This window comes from Varroa jacobsoni, unplaced genomic scaffold (genome assembly GCF_002532875.2).
Source record: "Varroa jacobsoni isolate VJ856 unplaced genomic scaffold, vjacob_1.0 scaffold_1430, whole genome shotgun sequence".
Lineage (NCBI taxonomy): Eukaryota > Metazoa > Arthropoda > Arachnida > Mesostigmata > Varroidae > Varroa > Varroa jacobsoni.
This window is the reverse complement of record NW_019214332.1, coordinates 230,055-251,454: the sequence shown is the minus strand read 5'-3', so window position 1 is coordinate 251,454 and position 21,400 is coordinate 230,055. Positions and strand designations below refer to the sequence as shown.

The 21,400-nt window shown below is 40.3% G+C and overlaps 2 long non-coding RNA genes across 4 annotated transcripts in view; both read left to right on the top strand.

The window, feature by feature from the left end:
• LOC111270023 (uncharacterized) overlaps positions 1–6,753 on the top strand; it is a 13,646-nt gene extending 6,893 nt beyond the window's left edge. Inside the window, exon 2 of the long non-coding RNA XR_002686081.2 lies at positions 5,958–6,753. This is a non-coding gene — a long non-coding RNA (uncharacterized LOC111270023). The remainder of the gene's footprint in view (positions 1–5,957) is intronic.
• LOC111270022 (uncharacterized) overlaps positions 1–21,400 on the top strand; it is a 136,448-nt gene that overhangs the window by 75,883 nt on the left and 39,165 nt on the right. The gene's annotated exons all lie outside the window — the stretch shown is intronic.

Here is a 21,400-nt window from a genome sequence, read left to right as displayed (position 1 = left end):
TTATTTGCATCGTGATTAAATTCCAAAGGTATGCATATAAAGTAGTCATCAATGACAATAGCCGGATCACTGCGCCGCATGTCCATAGCGCAATCACTTCTGTCAGATTTTACTTCTATTAATTGAGCGATTATTAATAACGCTCATTTTCCTTCCAGTATATGGCAGTATACTTTTTGTTTTACCGCCATCAGGTTCTGTTGTTTTCAACACTATTCGAAAGTGGCAGTCTTCAACTAGACAGACTAGAGGAAGACGAAACTGAGTGGGGGCTTCGATCTTCTGAATCATAAGGTAGAGATCCTCGGTGCTAAATCGCCTCAGTCTTGTGGACATCGAAAGAAAAAGCGTACTTTAATTGAATGGTGGCTAATTCGCGGCGAGCGGTTTCAATTGTACTGGTGAAAATGAAGTCAGTCTTCTTGGGATCACAGCACCGCATGAGAAACTGCGGTCAAAAAAATTTAGAATAGGAACCGTTCAGGCTACCCCAGAAGGCAAGCTTTGACAGCATCCGGTAAACCCGAGAGATGTTGAAAGCCATCCTGGAGCAGTCACCCAGATATAGGAACGGAACTCGAAGAGCTTTGCAACGAAGCAATACGTCCGGCCCAGTGCTACTGCGGCCGAGATGTGCCCGTTACCTTGGATGGCATTGACGAGCGCACTCGCATACAAAGATTCTTCGAAATACGTCTCTTAAGGGTTGAATCCAATTTTGGTGGCTTGCGGTGCCATGGAAGTTATGTCCAAATATACACACGTGTACCAATAGTGAATTGAACTGGTTAATAAAATATAGTTTACCACGAGTTCGGTGTAAGTTGTTCATTATTGAGATTTTTCGTTCAGTTTGTGAGATGACAGTCATTTGGGGTAATACTACCGGGGCTCATCAGCCCGAAACGGATGCGTCGGTCTAATCGTGAGATACAAACTCTTAGTTTCACCCTCCCGGCTGATGTGTACTGTCGTCCTTTTTATGAGATGGTTGACTTACGACATTTTCGAATGTTTGCTTCAACACATCTTCCTTAAGAGTAGCACCTACATGTGTGTACGTAGCTAGTTGAAAATATCTATAAAAATTTAATGGTACACTTTCTATCCATAAAACGAAGGTCTCTAGAGAACGCGATATTTACAAATAATATGTCATGGCGATTAGAATTGAGCAGAACTGCGGAAAATGTGTGGCTCAAGCTTTGCTCGAAGCTGCAATTATAAACAATAATACCACTACTGTTAGAAATATGAGTTTATTGACCCGACGGCTTTTGCTAACACGAACGACACCGTTCGTACGCAATGATGTATTATTTACAGCACGGAGTTGAGCTCTGTGATCCTGGAGTGCATGTCAGCTCGCTGGGATAAATTGTGCTTACCACCTAACTGGTGAAGCATGACCGGAGGCACAATGTAAATTGGATAACGGGACAGTAGAATACACAATATACGTGTGCTTACCCCATAGACTAAAATTGGATTCAAGCCCCGTTAAAAATACCAAAACGTTTTACAATCGTTAAACGAGATCGACGAACCACGTCATGAACAGAAGGGGCTAATTTTTTCAAGAGGTCGTAGAAACGATATGCCGATGACCATCGGATATGCAAATTGAGTAATAATATATTAGATTATGGAAAAGGTATTGAGGAATTTTCTACTCAGATAGTTTTAAACTCATATCCAGGATATTATGAGGCGCCTCGATTTTGCCTTGATATCATTGAAGCGCGGACATTTGGCAATAGCGAGTGCGTCAAAATTGTTCAAGTGCCTTCATTAAAATTTAGCGTAGAGCGTAAATGAAGTTTCTGCAAAAATGAGTTTTATTTTACAATTTTATTATGATAATGCCACAAATACTGTCTCTGGCGTATGAAGGAAAAATTGGAATAAATGATTCAAAGATGGTTTGGCCACTTTCGACCTAGGAATTTCGATGTAAAACATACGGAGTAATATACCACTGACAAAAAAAAACTGATGAACCCGTTGACACCATGACATCACTTAAAAACTAAACAGTTTTGAACAAAAGTTTGATGTTTGAATGCCAGATAATTTATTGCAGAAGTGTGCATTTTCCCATATTTCTATCTATTCAAGAAACACAACAAAATGGGGCCTTTTCTCGGTGAATTACCTGGCAAAAAAGTAGATAACATACGACAAAAAGGCCCAAAAGACCTATGTGTTTGCTGAGATTGGAAAGGAATTGTGCACTATGAGCTTCTATCGCCGAGAAAAACAATTAATTGGGACCTCTGCTATCAGCGAGTAACAAGATTAAAACAAGCTATTGAAAAAGTTGACCTGAACCAGCGAACGGAACGCGCATCGTCACAGCTACGGACTTGTGGTATTGCCGGAAAAATGAGAGGAGGTTTCTATCTAAAACAGTATGCATTGAGTTCAATAATATTGTTTTAACGTATATAAAAAAAATGTTTGCTTTGATTTTGGCCTAAAAACCGTCAATACTCTTTCGACCACTCAATAGTCGGCCGCCCAGTGGCACCCTAATTAAAACAATATGTCTCCCTATAGCGTGCCAGTCGTTGTTTACAAACAGTCTGGCTGTAATCATTCGAAAGCCACTTTATTGACGATTATATGCTCTATGAGATCCCGATGGCAAAGCGTCAAAAGAACGCTGCTATACACGGTGGTCGTACAAAGGTTGCCCAGGTACAAGGCTCTACTCACGGTGGCTGATGTCGGTTTTCCTTTGAGTGCTCCTAACCTTCCCGTTGCGATTCTGCAGGAGAACAGCGGCCAAACATTACCTCTCCCATAGATAGCTGGCTGTGATTAAAAGGGTAATTTAAGCCCATTCTTGTTCACCATCTTGCTGGATTCACCATTCCTTATCAAATAACAGAAATGAGAAAGTCAGTTGAAGTAGATGACTCAGTGATATATACGGGTCGAACAGGTTTCAGGTATAGCAAACTCCAGTCTGGCTCCAAACGGCAATCATAGATTTGAGGCTGACCGTAGACGTAACCCAGGTGGAAGTGCAGAAAAAGAGGCTGGACAACGGCGATTAACACCTTGCACTTTGCCAGGATACTCCTTGTTCCTGTTAATCAGTTTCCGTATCCGAGGTTGCTCTTCTCCGCAATCGGCAGTAGTTTCACTGTGCACGTCACCGAAAGACGCAGGAAGGCAGCGTTGGCCGCATGAGCTATCAAATCATCTTATAGCTTCCCTTCGGAACCGTCATCAGCCTGCTGGGTTTCCGGATAGCTCCGATTCCATATTCAGAATGAACATGACTGGGCTATCCTGCTTCAAAGCGTAGAAACTCATTGCCTGACCATATGTTGATTCTATTGCGTGTTTTGGATAAATGCGGTTCTCTGTTAGAACGAACTATCGATTATTTGGGAAACATTTGCTGCACTCAAACCAAATAGATTTGAACCGATCTCCTCAGTAGTAGTAACAGCACATATTTCCACACTAGCCTTCGTTTTCTATAATCCTTTTTAACGATTTTTATGTGAAGAAAAAATATCGCATTGATCTCAATAAATTTCCTTATATTCGTCTGAAATATCTTTACAAATTTGTAATAACGCCACGGATAAGCCAGCTAGGTTTAAGGGAGAAAAAAAATTAAGTAATAGAAAATCTACATCAGTTCTTCATTTACTATTCACGTACTTAGTGTGCTAAAGGCACATTTTGCCGTCAGCGCTTTACGGGCGCTTAATCTCTGTTTAATAATTGGGTAATTAATGGTACCAGGGGTAAATTCATTTATGTGTCGATTCTGAAGGCTGATTTTGCTTATCAACATACGAAGATATGGACCTTCTCACACGATGCATACGCTAGACTATAATAAGCTTCACACGGTGGGACGCCCAGTCAACCGAGCTGAACTGCAATTACAAACGAATGCCCATTACCATTAATGAATTGTCTATATTGCAGCGTTCTGCAGACAATATTCTTTATCTTAAAAGCAGCAGCTAGTGGAGCTTGATCGCTGAGTACGATATGATCGTCGAAAATGTTTCTTTGTTAGCCAACATGGTGTATGGCCAAGGGAGATTTGAAACGGGAATCATAGGATCTCACATAAAAATTTAATAATAAGAAACAAATTGAAAGGATACCCAAGGTGTGTAGCTGTAACATGGCCTTTCAAATACGAGTTACTATTACATACTTCTACGTAACTTTCGTCTGTACTACGAATATACATCGGAGCATATAGAATATTCGTCTGAAGGCTTGTAACAGTGGAGCACTCATCGTGTCGATATGTACTACTCTTACTTTGCTATAGCTATCGATGCATGGCTATGCTCAGTACAGAGTTATTTTCTTCAATTAATCAATGAGTGGTTGACTGCTTAATATACACCTGCTGACATAATGCGACCCACAAATCTTCGTCTGTTAACAGCAGCCGACTTTCACATCTCGTCGTACGCAATGTCTTGATTTTCCTGACACCCAAAATCAAAGCAGCGTACTGAATATGGATTCGAGCCAAAAAGCAGCAGATCTGTATCGGCTGAATTTACTTTTAAATTTAATTTCAGGAAACTGTCATCGTTGTGCCATTTTCGCTCAGTCCTGCTCTTTTTCTTCCCAACCTCTCGTTTTTGCCTTTACTGTTTGAGTTTTTGAAACCCTTTTTACCATTTTACCCCCGCCGCTGTACCTCGCCTCAAACGACCGTTTTTCTTTCTGCCAGACGCCTTTTAAGACCTTTTCGCTAGAATTGTCTTTCTTTTTTACGGTTGTCTGTGTATTCGAACTGCGACATACAGGGTTTATGAAAACTTTGAAGACGCTGCCGATTTACTGCGCATTGCTCTATTAACTATCTAGGCACATATATACATATGTATTGAAACGGATTTACACCATTTCTTTGGTAATAGTGCCTATAGAACTTAAAATACAATTAACTTAAAAGAACCTAAAATAAAATAAAAAATCAAACAAGCATGAATTTAAAATTGTCCTCTCCCTCTCGCTTTTTGTCTCCCTCTGTCTCTTTCTTGCATATATATATATATATATATATATAATTTGCCTCTTTGTTTTCTTTTCACACGGCTGTCGTCTTTGATTAGTTTTGAAATTGTTCGCGTTATTGTGGCCTCGAGTACCTTGTATTCCGTTAGCTTCCTGGGGTGCCTATTCCCTACATGCGTGTGGTGCTTGATGCCGTTGTTGCAATCCCGCTCGATGCGTTCAATAGCTCCTGTCTCGTCGGTTTCCACTACATTTTTGTCCTGAAGCCTTTTCCTCTAACCCTTCTAAGGTCGTCCATTTCGAATAGAACGCAAAAAGTATGGTGAAACAGGAGAAAAAAAGTCGGACTATTTGTGATGCTTCTAAGAGAGAACATTTTGGAAAAATTTAGCTTGGCTTTCCATTTTTCCAAAGTTCCAGTCTTTCTCTTTTCGTTTAGTTCTTCGAAAAAGAAAAGGGGCTTCTCATTCGCCTATACTTATCCTCCTCGTCGTCGTCATCAATGCGTCGGCAGCGTTGACGGGCAGCAGTTGTACGGCCAACATTCTAATATCTCATTATTCGCTGTTTGCTTGCGCGCTGTACCTACTCCAAAGCTCCCTAATGCCCCTTCGACTTCCACGTCCATCTTACGTTCTATTCTCTTCTGCAGCTTCTTGTCTCGTTCTAACCTCCTCCCTGTATTTCTACTCTGAATCCCCCTCGCAATCCCGTCATTTTTCCCCTGTCACACACATCGTTTGCTCACTATTTTCGATGAATTTAATTAAATTTCGAGATTCATTCAAAATGGCGCCGCTAACGTCAACGACGACACAGTGTTTGGGAATGAGAACACATACCTTGTGACGGGTTTAGAGCCACCGAACATAACTGAGACCGTCACCGAACCAATTGTGCCTTAGTGGTGCTAAACGGAATATGTTTTTTTGACTTGCCGACAGGTTGATCCAGTTTCTACAAGTGCGCAAAATCTAAGTTAGAAATTGAAAAGTTGCTAGAAGACTTTGCCTAGGCCGATTTTGCGAAAGGGGCGAGCGGGAGCGAAAGGAAAGTGCCCTAGGATCTAGCCACAAGCCAGGAACGAAGCTAAATTCCTCCCGGTAAAGCCTGATAAGGGAAGTCGGTGCCTGGACCGTCGCAAGTCTCATAATGGAGACTAGATTGCAGATCATTCCCCGATTGAAATAGAGTGGCTTCAATCATGGATAGCATGTATTACCTGAAATCGCTTGATACGAAAATCACCTTTGGTACCTTACAGTTATTGAAGAATACAATATTACCAGGATATAGTACTAATGACAGTGTTTCTTCTATTAACCCTCGGAGTTTTGAAATAAAGCGATCTTGGGAATCATTTATTTTATCACTGGCCTAAACATGAGCTAATATTATAAGGTCTGAGTGCTATGTTACAACACAAATATGTGTATTACATTATTGATTCCTACCGAAAGGCATATAGTACTCTATGGCTTTCGCATGTGGCCCTCGCTCGTCTGTCTCGTTGCCGCTGGTACATGATCTCTCCAATGCAGCGGTAGGCTGATACATAGGCCACGAGGTTTTGTCTAAATATCTTACTCCCATTGTATTACTTGTTTGTTGAGTGCTAGATCATTATAAATTCGATAGCTCATTGCCATAAATATATTTGGATCGAATTTATGCACTATAAATAGCCGAACATAAATACAGAATGTAGGCCAACTTGAATAAATACGTACTGGTATGTTAGATCAGACTCATATTAATATCTTTGAATGCAGCTATATTATATATTAGAATTTAAAAATAATAAAACACTTCGTAAAACTTAAGTATTGCGATCGCAGCTAGAGAATACAGCCACATCTTATGAAAAACGATGGACGCCATCTCTGAATCCCGTTCCATTTCTCACTGGCACATATGGAATTTTTTCCCAGTTAGGTATTTTTAACGTCGGAAAACTGATGCCCGTACACATGATTTGCACTTTGTGTATTTCAATATTGAACTTTTCATACAATAATAACTTTTTTTTTTTTTCTACATAAATTACGCGGCACTTATGTGCGATTCGCTATGAAAGTTGAGACAGTTCAGCCGCAAGGTATCTCTGAACTGGAAGCTTAGCCGTTCATAATATATTTATATCAACATGTTTACAAAATAGAAGTTCCATAAAATCGTAGTACTCAAATTCTATCCGTATTTGCCTTTCAACCGTTCCACATCTCATTATTGGTCCACTTCCAAGATGCTTCACAGGAGTGAAGGAAGCTTCGTGTACGGAGTTTCGAGGCCAAATACAACAACGACAACACATGCATATTTGCGCATACTACTACTACTACTACTACTACTACTGTTACCAGTATTCCTAGATAAGTCTCTACTGCACCGTCTAGGCGAAGCTCCTGTAGGAGAGCAGGCTCGGTAGGTCCATCGACGGAGCTCGAAAATGCCATTCTCCACCGTTCGTTACACTGTGGCTACGGCAACGACGGCGCATCAAAGAACAACGAAGACTTTTCACATGCGCTAGGGCAGCGCCACTAGCGGTCGGTTTGGTAGACAAAAAGCGTGGTTTGTGAACTGGGACAAAGGACGCGACGGTCCCGTTGTGTGCTCCTGTCTTTTTTCCCTAGCTTCCTTTTTCCTCATTGTGTTACCATTGTAGGCCGCAACTTCAAATGCTCGTCTTCTTCTTTCTATATAGTTTCGACTCTGCATTGGCGCTTCATTGCTGCGCATGTCCTATGTTTTTTTTCCATTTTTCGGCCCTGTGCGCATCAGCCCGCTTGTCTTTCCCTAGCGTTACTCTGCTCTGCTCTGCTCTGCGAACGCGGAACGATGCTAGACGACTAAATGGAAGGGTAGGCGACGTATTTCTCTGCTATTTTGGACATGCCCACCCATCGCAGAGTGTCTCATTTCTCGACAGCCGACAGTGGCAAAGTGAAGTTAAGATTGGCAGGCGCTATAGAAAAAAAAACAGCATCGCAGCGCAAAGCAAGACTAAGCAGAGTCCTATCCACTTCGCCCTAGGCCTCAGATATAGGTAAGGCTGGTCGATCTATGCAGCACTCGATGCCCCTGATAGTAGACTTTAAATGTGAAATGTAAAAAACGGGAACGTTATAGCATGGATGTGAGAGGGCGACTGTATCCGCATTATCACAATTCTCACATGCAAGAGATCGATGCGATGAAGGTGGTATGTGTTCGCAGGGCAGAGTGACAAAATAAAATACGGAAGGGATCTGCAACCTATCTTCTGTTATTTATCTATAACACTTAAAGAAAGGCAAGAAGTCATATACCTTGATAGATAATTTGATCTTAGAACGTAGGCTAAATGGGCGCGCTACAGTGGTACACAGGTCGTTTGTAAACTGGTTATTAGTATGTACTTATTTACCTCTCTAAATAACTCACGTCTGCGAGACGTGGAAACACTAGTTTTATCCTGATTGATGAAAATGGACTTGGTACAGAAAGTAAAGCAAGGAGACACCCCTTCGAGTAGATTACTTAAGTTTTACCATCTAGGTACGCTTACTACTGCTATAGAACTCTCCCTTCGTTACTACTAACCATTTACTAGTTAATATTCCTCTGTTTCGGCAGTTGTTTTGCTGTACCATGGGTTGAGTGGTGCCGCCTTTAGGCTCAGTACAGCTTTTCCCGGATGACCTTCGCATACCCAAATGCCTAATCGAAAAATAACAGCTGGGGCTAATCGCTTGCCCAGCAAGCCGCTCTCTGGTAAGCTTTTCCAGTGTAGCCCGCAGTCGATGCCACCCGCGTCTACGATGCCGCCTAGCAACCAATCTTCGCTAAGGTTGCTTAAGCTAAACTTGTATCCATGTGTGTGTCCTTCCACTTGACCAACTAAATCGGCGAGATTTCTGCTCTTGTTACTTCGGCAGCTCGTTCCGCATCCAGCTAGCAGTTCTTCCCTCGCCCGTCCTGATAACGCATCTGAAAAGACTGCGACGTACTTTTACCCCTAATTTCCTTTTGACTACCCTAGATACTTGCGTGCTAGTCACTTGTTTAGGAGCGAGCAGAAGGCAGACTCTGTTCGTAGACAAAGTGTTATTCTTCATTTTCACAAAACTCCTTATTTTTGAAAAGCAGAAAAATAGAAAGCTTATTTTTGCGGTGGTCGCTTGTGAGCACGTGCAAATTATATGCGCATATGCATAATTGTTAATAATACCTACTTTTTTATTGGCCTATGTTGTTGCTTTCCGGGGGGGAGCTTATGACGATTTGGTCTTTATCTTTAAAATGGCAAAGTTTGAAAAGTGAAGGGAACTTTCATGTTAGGTGTATCGGTGCATTATTCTATCGATTTTGGGGATAACAGTAATTTGCGACAAATGCTAGTTTCAAGATTTTTTTTTTTTTGTATTTTCAGAGCGCTACAAAATCGTAAAGGAACAAGTACTTTTCTTAAGATTTACAGTGTTATCGGATTGTGTAATAATATAGAAACTGCCTATGAGACCTGTACAGTTTTTTCGTCTAAACCTATTTGCGCAGTGTATGGTGTAAGCATATTTGGTCCTTCGCAATAGAGATATATATATATATATTTGTAGAGCCAAACTCGCCTGACGTCATAATTCTAGACCATTGCAAATGATAGAAGCTGGTTTGCGTGATTAAGAGTTTATGCATCATTCGCTTGCGTGCTGTCCTATATATACCTAGGACTAGGTAACTTCGAATAATAAGTGCCAGACTACGGTTCTAAAATTCGATCAGAGATCAAAACCTCTAAGGACAGTTTGACTCTTTGACGGAGATGATGAGCACCGGGTTAATAGCGGCGATGCCACTTACAATTATAAGACAGAGCGATTTTTCTAAGCGAGAAGTGGTTGAATAGAACCTCAGGCTCGTACTGACAAATCTGTCCAGGGGTCATCTATCAAGCTTTATGCAACCACGAATTCTTCATTATAATATGGCTGTGAAATAAGTGTTTGTGGATCTCACGTCAGAGTGAACCTGAAAAGGCGAAAATGGTTCATTTAAATTAGGTTATATTATGCATAGGTCCAACGGGACGTCGACTGTATTTACGTACGCGAAGTCACGGAAATGTTTGTTAGAGCTATAAAACTTTTAATACCATCACCGTAAGTAATCTATGCAAGCCTGGTAACGAGCATAAAGTCGTTATAGGCTTACAATACTGATGGTTATGTCCCTGAGCATATGGGGAATCTGTATGCAGATTTAAGGAAACTCCACGCAAAGGAAGCCCATTCTGATTAGGAGAAACAATTAGAGAAGTTTTGGTAGTGCTCAACTCTGGAGTGGGAATATGACTGCCGTCTGTTTCTCCCTGAGTTTGAGTTTATTGCACAGCTTAAATTAGACTGAATGCATCTTTGTTGGCGTCACGAAGAACAATAATATGAAACTATGTATCTAATCGTCCAACCATTGGCTGCCCCTTATTGAACATTATTGATCTAAAAGTGCATTTGCCACTGGTCGTCATACCACGCTGAATATGGCCGCCATATTCTGATCTGAATCAATTTTTTAACACTTTGAGAGCGGACATTGTTTTTTCCTATTATGTTTTGAAGGCACTATTGAGTATCCATTTCTAACTGCAAAAAATTCTAAAGGCTATAAAGTCAGCTATATAAAAGACTGTACTATCGACCCTCTCACTAAATCCTTAAACCTAACACATATTTTCTAACGGTTCTTTTGACACTAATGTACAGCCTTGCTGTGTTTAACAGTTCGTTCCCTACCGCCTTTTAACACTACTTTTGTTTGCTATTGCAACTGTTGCAACTTCTACCAGAGTGGCCATTTCCAAACCCATTCAGTTATACTGACTCTACTATGCTAAGAGTTTGCTTGTGACGCTATGTAATCTAAAGATTTCTGTACATACCCATTGGCCACCAATATTCCTTTTTTAGTCCAAGTTTATAGCTTGCGTAGTTAAGACTGTGATTTGCTAGATGGTATAGTTTGGTTTCTATTTGTATGTGCCTGTAGAAACTAGTTAAATACTCAATCGTATCAGTTTAGCATGTTTTAAAAAATATACGAGCTAAACACATGTGTACATATAAAACGAAAGACAGCAGCAAACTTATTTACCTATCAAACATGTACAATTGTTTCTTGGAAACAGTAAGTACATATTGGTTACTTCTCATTGTTATTCCTAACCCTTAAGTGTGGCCTTTTCTCTAGGTTTAGCACAAAGCTTTATAGTCGCACCGTAGTTGAGGGAGGTTTAGATCTAGAGTGCTCTATTTGGGTTCTCCAGTGTTCTTTGATTGTCTTTATGCATCAATATTCGTTTTCGTTTGATCAGGACACTGCGATGCTGTTCAATCATTGGTTATCGAGGTGATCATCCGAGGTCGAGGCGAAGCGGTAGCTGAAACGCGGCTCAAAAAGGCTTCTACATGATGGATTGATACGATGCTGTCCGCCCTTTCGACGTTAGGCCATCTTAATTAAATTGTATTGCCGTCTCACAATATCTAAAACACCAGGCGGGTGATCACCGACCCACTGCACTGCTTTACGTTCTACTCATTCTTATAGCCGAACATAGCTCGACCCGATCCAGTCAACAATCACATGCAAACAGCCGTCTATAGTTACGATACGAGCGACGACGATAGTTTTCCAATAAGACTTCGTCAACGTCTCTATTGCTAGCCTTTTGTCAAAGTCCTATTTGTCGAGAAGCTTTGCTGCGTTGTATGAGTGTGGGCATATCAAACGAGTCTGATTAAAATAAATGGGAACTTTTTTAGATCATCCCGATACATATGACTCTTTTTTATTACATAAACTAGACATGTCTTGATAGTGGGCTCGAGTAATTTGTCTGATATGAGATAAATTATAATTTATGAAGCAAGCATATGTTCAAGCTTTCTTGTACTTCTTGGCCTGAAAAAACAAACGTTGCAGTGTCTGTGAGATGTCATGTTCATGTGAAAATCTACAGTAACAGTATCAACATCCGCTACCATTTTAGACAGACTTTATAGCACTAATTACAAGAAATTTCTAGAATTTTGCTCTCGGGTTAATTTCAGACTTATTCTCCCATCGCTATTAGAACATGCGAAGGAAAATGCAATCTTGTAGTGTCTCAAGTCTGTAATAGAGTCTGCAGCAGAAAAATCGTAATACGTTTATACTATGGGGTAAGTTTCATATACGACCCAATATTTTTCTTTTAATTTTCGATGACCAACATACGGTAGCTTAGAGCTTCTCGTACGCTCAGGCCGTTCGTGGATACCTTCACGCTTGCGCGTATAACGTTTAGAAAGGATTTTACTCATTGCTGTGCAATGAGTAAAATCCTTTCTCCTATCTACTCTCTTCTTGCTTTCGTAGCTCGTATTCATCTTATGAGCCCACTATTTTCACGACGCTGGACCCATGGCGCTATTGGTTTATGTACCCGCATTACGTCGAGCACATACGCTGTAGCTCTCATGTGTTAGGCCCTCAACACAAAGGTTGGTCCATGCTATAGCTGCCGTGATCCCCAACATCACCGTCTTGTTTTTACGCAACAAACTGATTTATATTTAGAACACGTCCCGAAACTTTCCATGTTTCTATATCTTTCTTGAACAAGTTTAGGGTTATATTTGTCCAAGGTAACGAAAAACTATTTTAAACCCTAGCAGAAACACATTTCATATTTCAATATAATTCAGACATAGTTTATTTAAGACATTAATACGACAGGCATATCAACTTCATCCGTCCCTAACATACCTTGTATAAAGTGGTTCTTGATAACAAGTGAAGTCGCAAGGGTTGAACGGCCAAATATATGGAGAAATTAATTAAAAATAGATATATCGTAACAGCAGCAGTGGGGGTACAATGAAATACAACAATAATTGTACAATGAAAAAAAGGGTAGGACACGCTAATTAAAGTTGAGTTTTAGTTGGGGCAAAAGTATAGTTTATGGAGTTGAAAGGTATTGACTAGTGTATAAAGTGGAAGGAGGCATAGAGGATCACGGAAATAGAACGTAGAGCATAGTTTTGTAAAACTCGCAATTGCTTTAGTTGACAAATACAGCTCCTGCCCGCATGACCAGCTGATAGAAATTAAGAGAACAAATAGGGATTTGTAAATTAAAAGCAGCATTTTTGAAGACAACCCAGGGCATTTTAGGTGGGAGGAACCGAAGATGATACGGAGACATTTGAAAAAGGAGCGATGAATATGGGGTTACCAAGAGAGCCTATCGTATAAACGAAGTAAATATTTATCATTAACTGGGATGAAACACTGTTGCTGCTTCGAAAATATTAAATGAGACTCTTAAGGAGCGGTGGACGTCGAGAATAATAAAAGTAAAGGAGCCAATCACAGCTGAATCATCGGTGACAGTGTGTCCTCTAACTTCAATTAGTGTTGTTGTGTCATTAGCGAAGACCCCGGTCAATATGCAGGATTTTTGACTTCCCATAAGTGGAAGAAAATGAACGTAGAAGATAAATATAATGGGGCCAAGATGCAATACTTCGGTCGATGCTTTTAAGAGGCTGCCTTGAAGCAGACAGGACCCTCGTGATACTGATTTGCGTGAGTATGTTGGCTATAGAACTAGGGAGATGTCGAAAAATCTCCTGCGCGATAATAATTAGATAAGAATAACATTCTCCAGATAATTGAAGTCTTTACCGATGTCAGGGAATACTCTGATCACCGCATTACTACCGACGACATGCATCTTCAGATTATCGATGATAACTCGAATGGCTACCCTGCTGGAGAAGCCCTTTTGACAGGTATTTTCGTTGGAAGAAACGAAAAAGCCCGATTCAATGTTTCTGAACAGTGACTTCGTCAAATAAAATTGATTTTAGCCTTCGAAGGTTATGCAAAACAGAGGGGGGGGGCTAGAATGTTAAAATTCCCATATTTTCAGACGTATCCGGAAGAATCTTTACTGCTGTTTCATTTATGTTAAATATTTTGATCACGTAAGAGCTAGACGTTATACGTTCTAGTTTATTTCGTATTACTGGTTTCTTCTTTATCAATCGGTGTCCTTGTTGTTCGACTTAATCTCTTAGCAGGACTTTTCGAATTGTAAATTTTGTCTGGTGCACTTTCATAAACGCGTTTTTTCTAACTTCAGTTGTTGTTATTCGGGTAATTGAATCGAGTTTTCCGAAGTGTTCGTTATTTGTCCGCTATAAAAATACAAGATCCGAAGCTTAGTTATTTTTGCGATCCGTTAAGAACAGTGGCCAACTGGTATGTTTCCTTTGAAGGTACTTGCAGAATTTTGAAGCGTAGCAAAATTGAAAGTTCCGTGCATGAAAATAAGTCCACGCAAGGCCGTGTGACACTTCCACACTAAAGTGTTTACTTAGCACAAACATATACGTATTTTAGCTGGACGCTGTTGCCGCATATAAACACCACGTCATGTAATTGAACGAGTTTTTTTTTTGTTTATTTTGAATTATTCCATGACATTTTGAAATTTCAACTGGCAGCAATCCCATGACCCTTATTTTTACCGGTCCTCCATGGTCCCGCTTTCTCAATACGAGTTTCTGTGTGATTCGGTCAGCTACTTTAAGCTGGTTCATAATCAACGTTGGTAACGCCGCGTTTAGTTTGCCTCGCCTTGTTCCGTACCAGCCGCGCTCTTTTCACAGCCACAAAGGAAGACGCCTATAATGTCTCTTGACAAAATTACATTTCCGTATATGATTCAACAAATCTGATTTGACATATTCCTTCGTTTATTTGGAGACCCATGCAGGATACTTGTGGCGCAGTGAAGAGTTAGGTTTGGAATAGTTAGTGAACTGGCAATTTCTACCCAAATATCGCTTTGACTGAAACCCATACACCACATGTCAGTGGCGTCACAATAGGGTGGTGATTAAATGCGAGCTCTATGTGCTTGTCCGTGAATATGAAGAGAGATAATAGACGATGTTTCTATGACCGGAAATCGTCGGACACCGTTTCCGGCGTCACAGGATATGTTTATTGTTTTAGATGGGTTCCCGCTATGGTAGAATATACTGTAGTTGACGTTTAAACTTTTCCGAAACAGCTTTTTCGTGCCTAACTAAGAAAATGCATCCATTGTAACGGAAAGGGCAGGAGTTGCACCGTCAATTCTCGAAGTAATTAAACGATTACGATTGACTGATTTTACGGGGTTTCGTAATCACGAGGCAATAGCAAACATCATGCTCAACGTTGAGATGCGTGCTTATGTGTGCGGCCGTTCCGTCGAAGCCGCTTTCTGTGGCAGCCAAAAGAGACAATCATGACACCGAATATTTGTTTCTGTAGGGGGTAATTGTCATATCGTAGATAAAGCATGTTTTACGAGTCACGTTTGCATTTAGGCTATGAAAATAGATACTTTAAATTAGTCTGAGTATGATTCCAAAAAGTACTTGTACGCCCCGCTAGTGTTGTCTTTTGTTATTTGTCTCCTAAAGACGTTTGTCTATCAGCGTTAGTTAGTTAGTGATCTGATAAGCTACTCTGAAGGAACCCAATTAACTAGGTCTGCAAACACTGCCAATAATAATTAAAGAAGTTCAAGCATACAATGTATACTTTGCCGACGCAGGGTGTACTGGGTGGTCAGTACACATTTCTCTAAGTGCCCTGCCGTAACAAACATAGCTCGAACCTCAGTGCTGACTGTTGATACTAAACATTCATGGGAGCCATAGATACATAAGTTACCTATATAATTATATTGGTCTGCCTCACACATCTGTTGGGAAAGCCCTAGATGAATCGAATCGATCTCTTTTAGAAAACACCGAAAGACATTCTTTCGCATAGCAAACTAACTACAGAAATTTACCCATTAAACGTCAACGCGCCAGAGCATGATCGACGCAGGCGTGCTATACGTGTAGCCATTTTAGGTTCTTTTAGATTTGCAAGTCCCAATACGCACGTTATCTGGACAAACGAAATAATCAAGGCTGTAACTTACATTCAAAAATACAGGTCCTTTACATTACTATTTTCAACCCAACATGACTTGACGTAACGACTCGACATGTCCTTAGAGGATTCATGCACCTTTTGCCATAAACCCGAGACGAGCTGGTGGCGACGAGAAGGTCTCGTACTGACCGCATGACTGAGTAATGCGCGGATTAACAAAATAATAACAAATCACGCGAGTAATATTAGGTAAGAGAGGTCTTTGTTATCGTCCGCAGTAATTGTATCCTACAAGTATGGGCCGCCCACGTTTGATGATTTGTTAACGGGGTTCCAACTCCACCGCCTGCTAGAACAATTAGCGGCCACGTTATTACTCGAAGCCGAAAGTCACTAAGACCTATTTGCAAGCAGATGTGCCACTTCTGACTTCTGAACTACGTTTTATTACTATTATTTTTAACGTTCACGACTGTGTTGCATTAAGTAAAATCGATATATTTTTGGTTAGAACTTCCAAAAGTTCTGTATTCTCAAGTATAACGCCTATTGTATCTAATCCGCTTTTGAAGCATTACGCAATACTTCATATAATCCAACTACGCGGCTTCTTTTTGTTTTAGACGATTCGTAGTAGTATTACCCATATATATATATATATAAAATATTCTAAAATATTCAGCTATCACACACGTTCGTACATACAGATGACTTATCGACTGTTTCAAGTCGGTTCACGTATGAAAGTTTTTTTTTTAATTATTTATTCTAGCATTTATTCGACGATATATTTTCGGCGAAATCAAACAATTTTTCCTACAAACTTTCCGTTAATTCGCCGACATTGGTATCAAGTCATCATCGTAACGTGTGCCCACGATCGCCCTCATATGCACAGGTCCATATAATGCCAGAGCTCCGGCAGCACGTACATCGCGTAGCAGTAGCGTAACGTATTGATGAACATTCATTCCACTAAGGAGACCGGGTTGCCTGGCCCATTCGTTTAGGATTTGTGCGAACGAAGCGAGTTGCTGATGAGAAGAGTGAAGACGTCGATCAATTTGAACTTAGGCGCTAAATGTACGCACAGATTACGCTACCGCCGCTTTTCATTCTCCAGTGTGAGAAAGAGCAGAAAAGAGATCGGGGGAAAGAGAGATAGAACACTCACACTTTCCCGTTAGCGGTGCTCTGTTCAATTAGGGAAAGTGGTATAACATCGCCGTGCTGGCCAGGACGTGAATTAGTTGACGGAGAAGGAGGCGGCTATGATGGCAGAAGTGTGGAAATGGCCCACTGCCTGACTGCGCTGACGGGGTTCGGTTTCAGGCTAGCGGCATCTGCTCTCGACAGCCTTTCATTTTGCGGCGAAAACAACGATAGCAACAAAAAAAAAGATAGCTACAATGAGTGTTTACCAGTCTAGCGATTTAAGGGGTACGAGCCGTCGTTGGGACAGGAGCTAAGAAAAGGTCGTCCGAGTAGGACCTCGTTCTTGTTGTTCGAGCCTGGTGACGAAAGTAGCATCGCTCTTGAAAAAAGGCCTTGCTTACTTTCCAGGGTCCACGCTACCGTTAGGACACCGCTATCAATTGATGGGTGCTAGTAATAACTGTGGGTGACCGATCGGGTTCAGCATCGCCTGTCTCTAAAGTCAAGAAAGACGACAGAGAAATATTCAATGCTCGTTTCTTGTCGATACAAAGCAATGACACAATGGGAGTATAACAGAAAGGATAGAGGAATCCGTACTTCATCAGCATACCGTTGCTGTTTATAGAACGTCGCCTAGTCGGATAAACTAGCGACTTTTTGGGAAAAAAGTTGGAAACGCGAAAAACTTGGAACGATAAGTGTCTCCAGAGAGAATGGACTGACTGGTAGTTGCCGCTGGGCTTTCGAACAGAAGATGCGGTTACACGTATGCTTAACTAAGATCGTCGGTACACTAACGTAAATTTAGCATGTATTTTATACAAGGTTTAACGTTTTTGTGAAGGAGACAATCAGTGTGGGCATGGAGAGGGCTTAAGCAGGCTAGTACCCAATAATGGAGAATATTATCATCGATACTTACCCACATAGATATTTGCAATACATCTACTGTATACATTTGATTATAAAAACTATATATAGCTACGTTTTTTATTCACCGCCTAGTAGATTTTTGATTGAAGCTTTTTTTTCACAGAAAAATAATTAAATAACGCACTTTTACGTAAAAGGTTACACTTGGTTGGAAGCGTGATTCCAAAGTTATACATAAGATTCTCGTTTACCGATTCTCTGTGGACGTCAAAAAACCGGTTCCACATATTGTGATCTAGGCGGGTATGTTTTCGTAAATTGTGTCCAAACTGGTTGGCCACGCAAATTACCTTCGTACATGAAATATAGGATGCGTAAAACGATTGGCTTACGCAGAACCTTAACAGTATCAGGTTAGGGTCCTTTTCGCTTTACCTTGAAAAAAATATGTATCCCTAACTGTAGTGACATGATTAGTACAATAACCGGTGCGGACAAATGTATAACTACTATATGACTGCTCTTTATCGGCTATTCGGCAAGGGCGGGCACATCGTATCGGATTATATATGTGCCACTGTCACAAAAGAGGAAACGCTACAAGAAATGTGCGAATGAATATTAAAAACTGTAAAAAACATGCATTCGTTTTATCTCTCCTTTGTCATCTTTAGGCAGCTTCGCCGATGCAAATACCCAGCCCAGGCCAATTTCCATGCACTTTGGCCTACACCGTTGACAATAAATATATATATTCGAGCCTATCATGGAGCCTTACAATACAAGCTTGTTCCGCTCAAGCACTGTTTCCTTGCTATTCATCAAAATGACTCAACTCCACCATCTAGTTTAGTAAATTAATGTTGATAATAACATTTATCATAATAACAATCATGTTTTGGCCTAGACTGAAATAGCCTTGGCTTGAATAAACGTGCAATGATGTTGCAGGATCCCTTATAAACATCAAGGATAACACTTTATGGGCTATCTAGAAACCGTTCTTAAACACCGAACTTATAGACAACGGTTCTCACGATGAACAACGCAAAACCACCGTAATGCCGCTCACTGTTTGGGATGCATTTATTATTTATGCAAAAATTATTATGTTTCTGATAAACGTTTTATTTGACATAGTTTCGAAGCTTGGCCTGTTACATTGGTCATGCCTACCAGGCGTATTAATCCAAGCGACTTACTAATATAACGAGAATTTCAGCTAAAGTAAAAAAAAAAAAGTCTTACTTTTTATAGAACTTTTTCAAAGTTGTATCAACTGGAAGTCGATCTGAAGAGATAAGCTCCATTGTTTGATTTCTGATCATTGTTTCAATTTCTGTTAAGTAGATCTATTCTCATAGTAAGTCACCATTTGATGACGAACATAAGACTTTAACGCAGTTCCTAGAATTTGCTTCGTTCGGACACAGCGTTTGGATCCCCCGTGACCATTGAAACGATGTCTGATCATTCTAAAACTACTAAATGTCTAGATGCGTACGCTTCATTAAAGCCCCTAGTTTTTTTGTTTACTAGAGAATCGTAAATTACTATAGAAATACATCTAATATATCGTGTGGTTTAATGGCATTAGGAGTGACGAGAGCAACCCATGTATCTGACTTTTATTCTATCATAAACATAATAATTTATTCGATTAATATTACTCTAATAATTGCTATTGTTACAAGAAGCACATGTGTGTGTGTGTAATTAATTAAATATGATACCACATTTACATGAATCGCTAGATATAGGCGTACGAAGGGATAGGATATAGGAGTGACATTCGCATCGTAAATTAAAAAAACAGTAGTCGAAAAAACCGGATTTAATATACTCCGTCTGTCTTCGTTTTGAACTATCTGCTATGATAAAATGAACGTACGCATAGATTTATCGCAATAAATAAAATGTCCTGATGGGACGTTAATGGGGGAGACGCCGCTGAGCCTTGTGTTGCTGATACGCTGACCGTATGGGCTTTCTAAGAGGGGTGCGAACCTAGGGTAGGCATAGGGTTTATTCAGCAGAAAATTCAACAAATTTAACAAACCAACATTTTGAGCGGCTGCTTGAAAGCAAATTGCTTATTGTAATATAAAAGTACTATAACTCATATATATTTAAGTACGCTTATGGCTGTGCAAAGGATATTGTTCGGGTTCCATAAAAGACTATTAATCCCGTTCTCGAAGAGATTTGGCCATCTACATGTGTAAGACAAACTTTTGTCGCCGTCTAAATGATGTTAACACGTTGGATTCTCGAACTTACAATTTGACTTGATGGATTGTAAATCGTTTTAGGAAAGGTAAGAAAAAAGTTAACACCAGTAGAGTTGTTTTTAAACTGTAATCACTATCGAGTAATATCCTTAGTAAGCGGTCAGATGTGCCAAAGCTATTTTTGCTAAGCTCAAGTCTCGCTAGCTTTTTCATTTAAACCGGTTACCGTCGAATAATCAAGTCCTTAATTATTGCAGAGCATATATACAAGACATAATTTGCTCCATAGAAAACGGTATCATTTTATCTTGAGGACGTGACCATTGTATCGGGCTGCAATAATCGAATCATCCTCAGAGCTACGGTGAGCTTTTGTGTGTGGTTAGGAGAACATTGAAAGGTCGGAGACAACCGCCCGATTTGTAAACCATTCCACCTTATACTTGACTACTTCGTCGATTTTATGGGGGGGGGGGGGGGGGGCAGAAGAAACACCCTTCTGGCCATACAATTTCGCTCGGGTACGTTCCTTTTTCTGAAACTGATGCTTGTATTCTTTACACCTACTGGATACATTTACTTGCACGAAGCAAGCTTGTTTTACAAATAATACATTGAATTTAGTTGCACGCTAGAGCCTTTTACAACCTTAAAGGCGCTGTTTAACGTTTTCTTAATACGTAGCTGTTATCCACACGTGAAAGACGGAACTAACTCGAATTTCTTCTACGTTAAAACCATAGTGTTGAGCTGTTCAAATCAGCTGAGTATAAATGGAACAGTTCTAGGCAAAACCGAATTATCTTTAGTCTGCCAACCTACGTTTGATGAGGCGATGTTGAACGAGTTCCAAAAGGAACTACTCAAGGACTGGAGATAAAAAAAAGCGTTCAATTATTTTAGCGAAATGTGTAGAATAAGAAGAGAAGCGACAAAATATATATTCTGCGCTATTAATTGTACACACCCTTACGTTTCCAAGTACCTTATCTTCGGTGTAGGTTTTTGCCTTAAGGTATATCCTAGCTCGTGACCCGCACAAGGAATAACTTTTTGCCAAATCGAAACGCTTGGCAATTCAAAAAAAAAATAACAGTTTTTCATACCTTATGGATCAGCTCGTCACTTACCGATCATAGAATTAGTTGATCGGT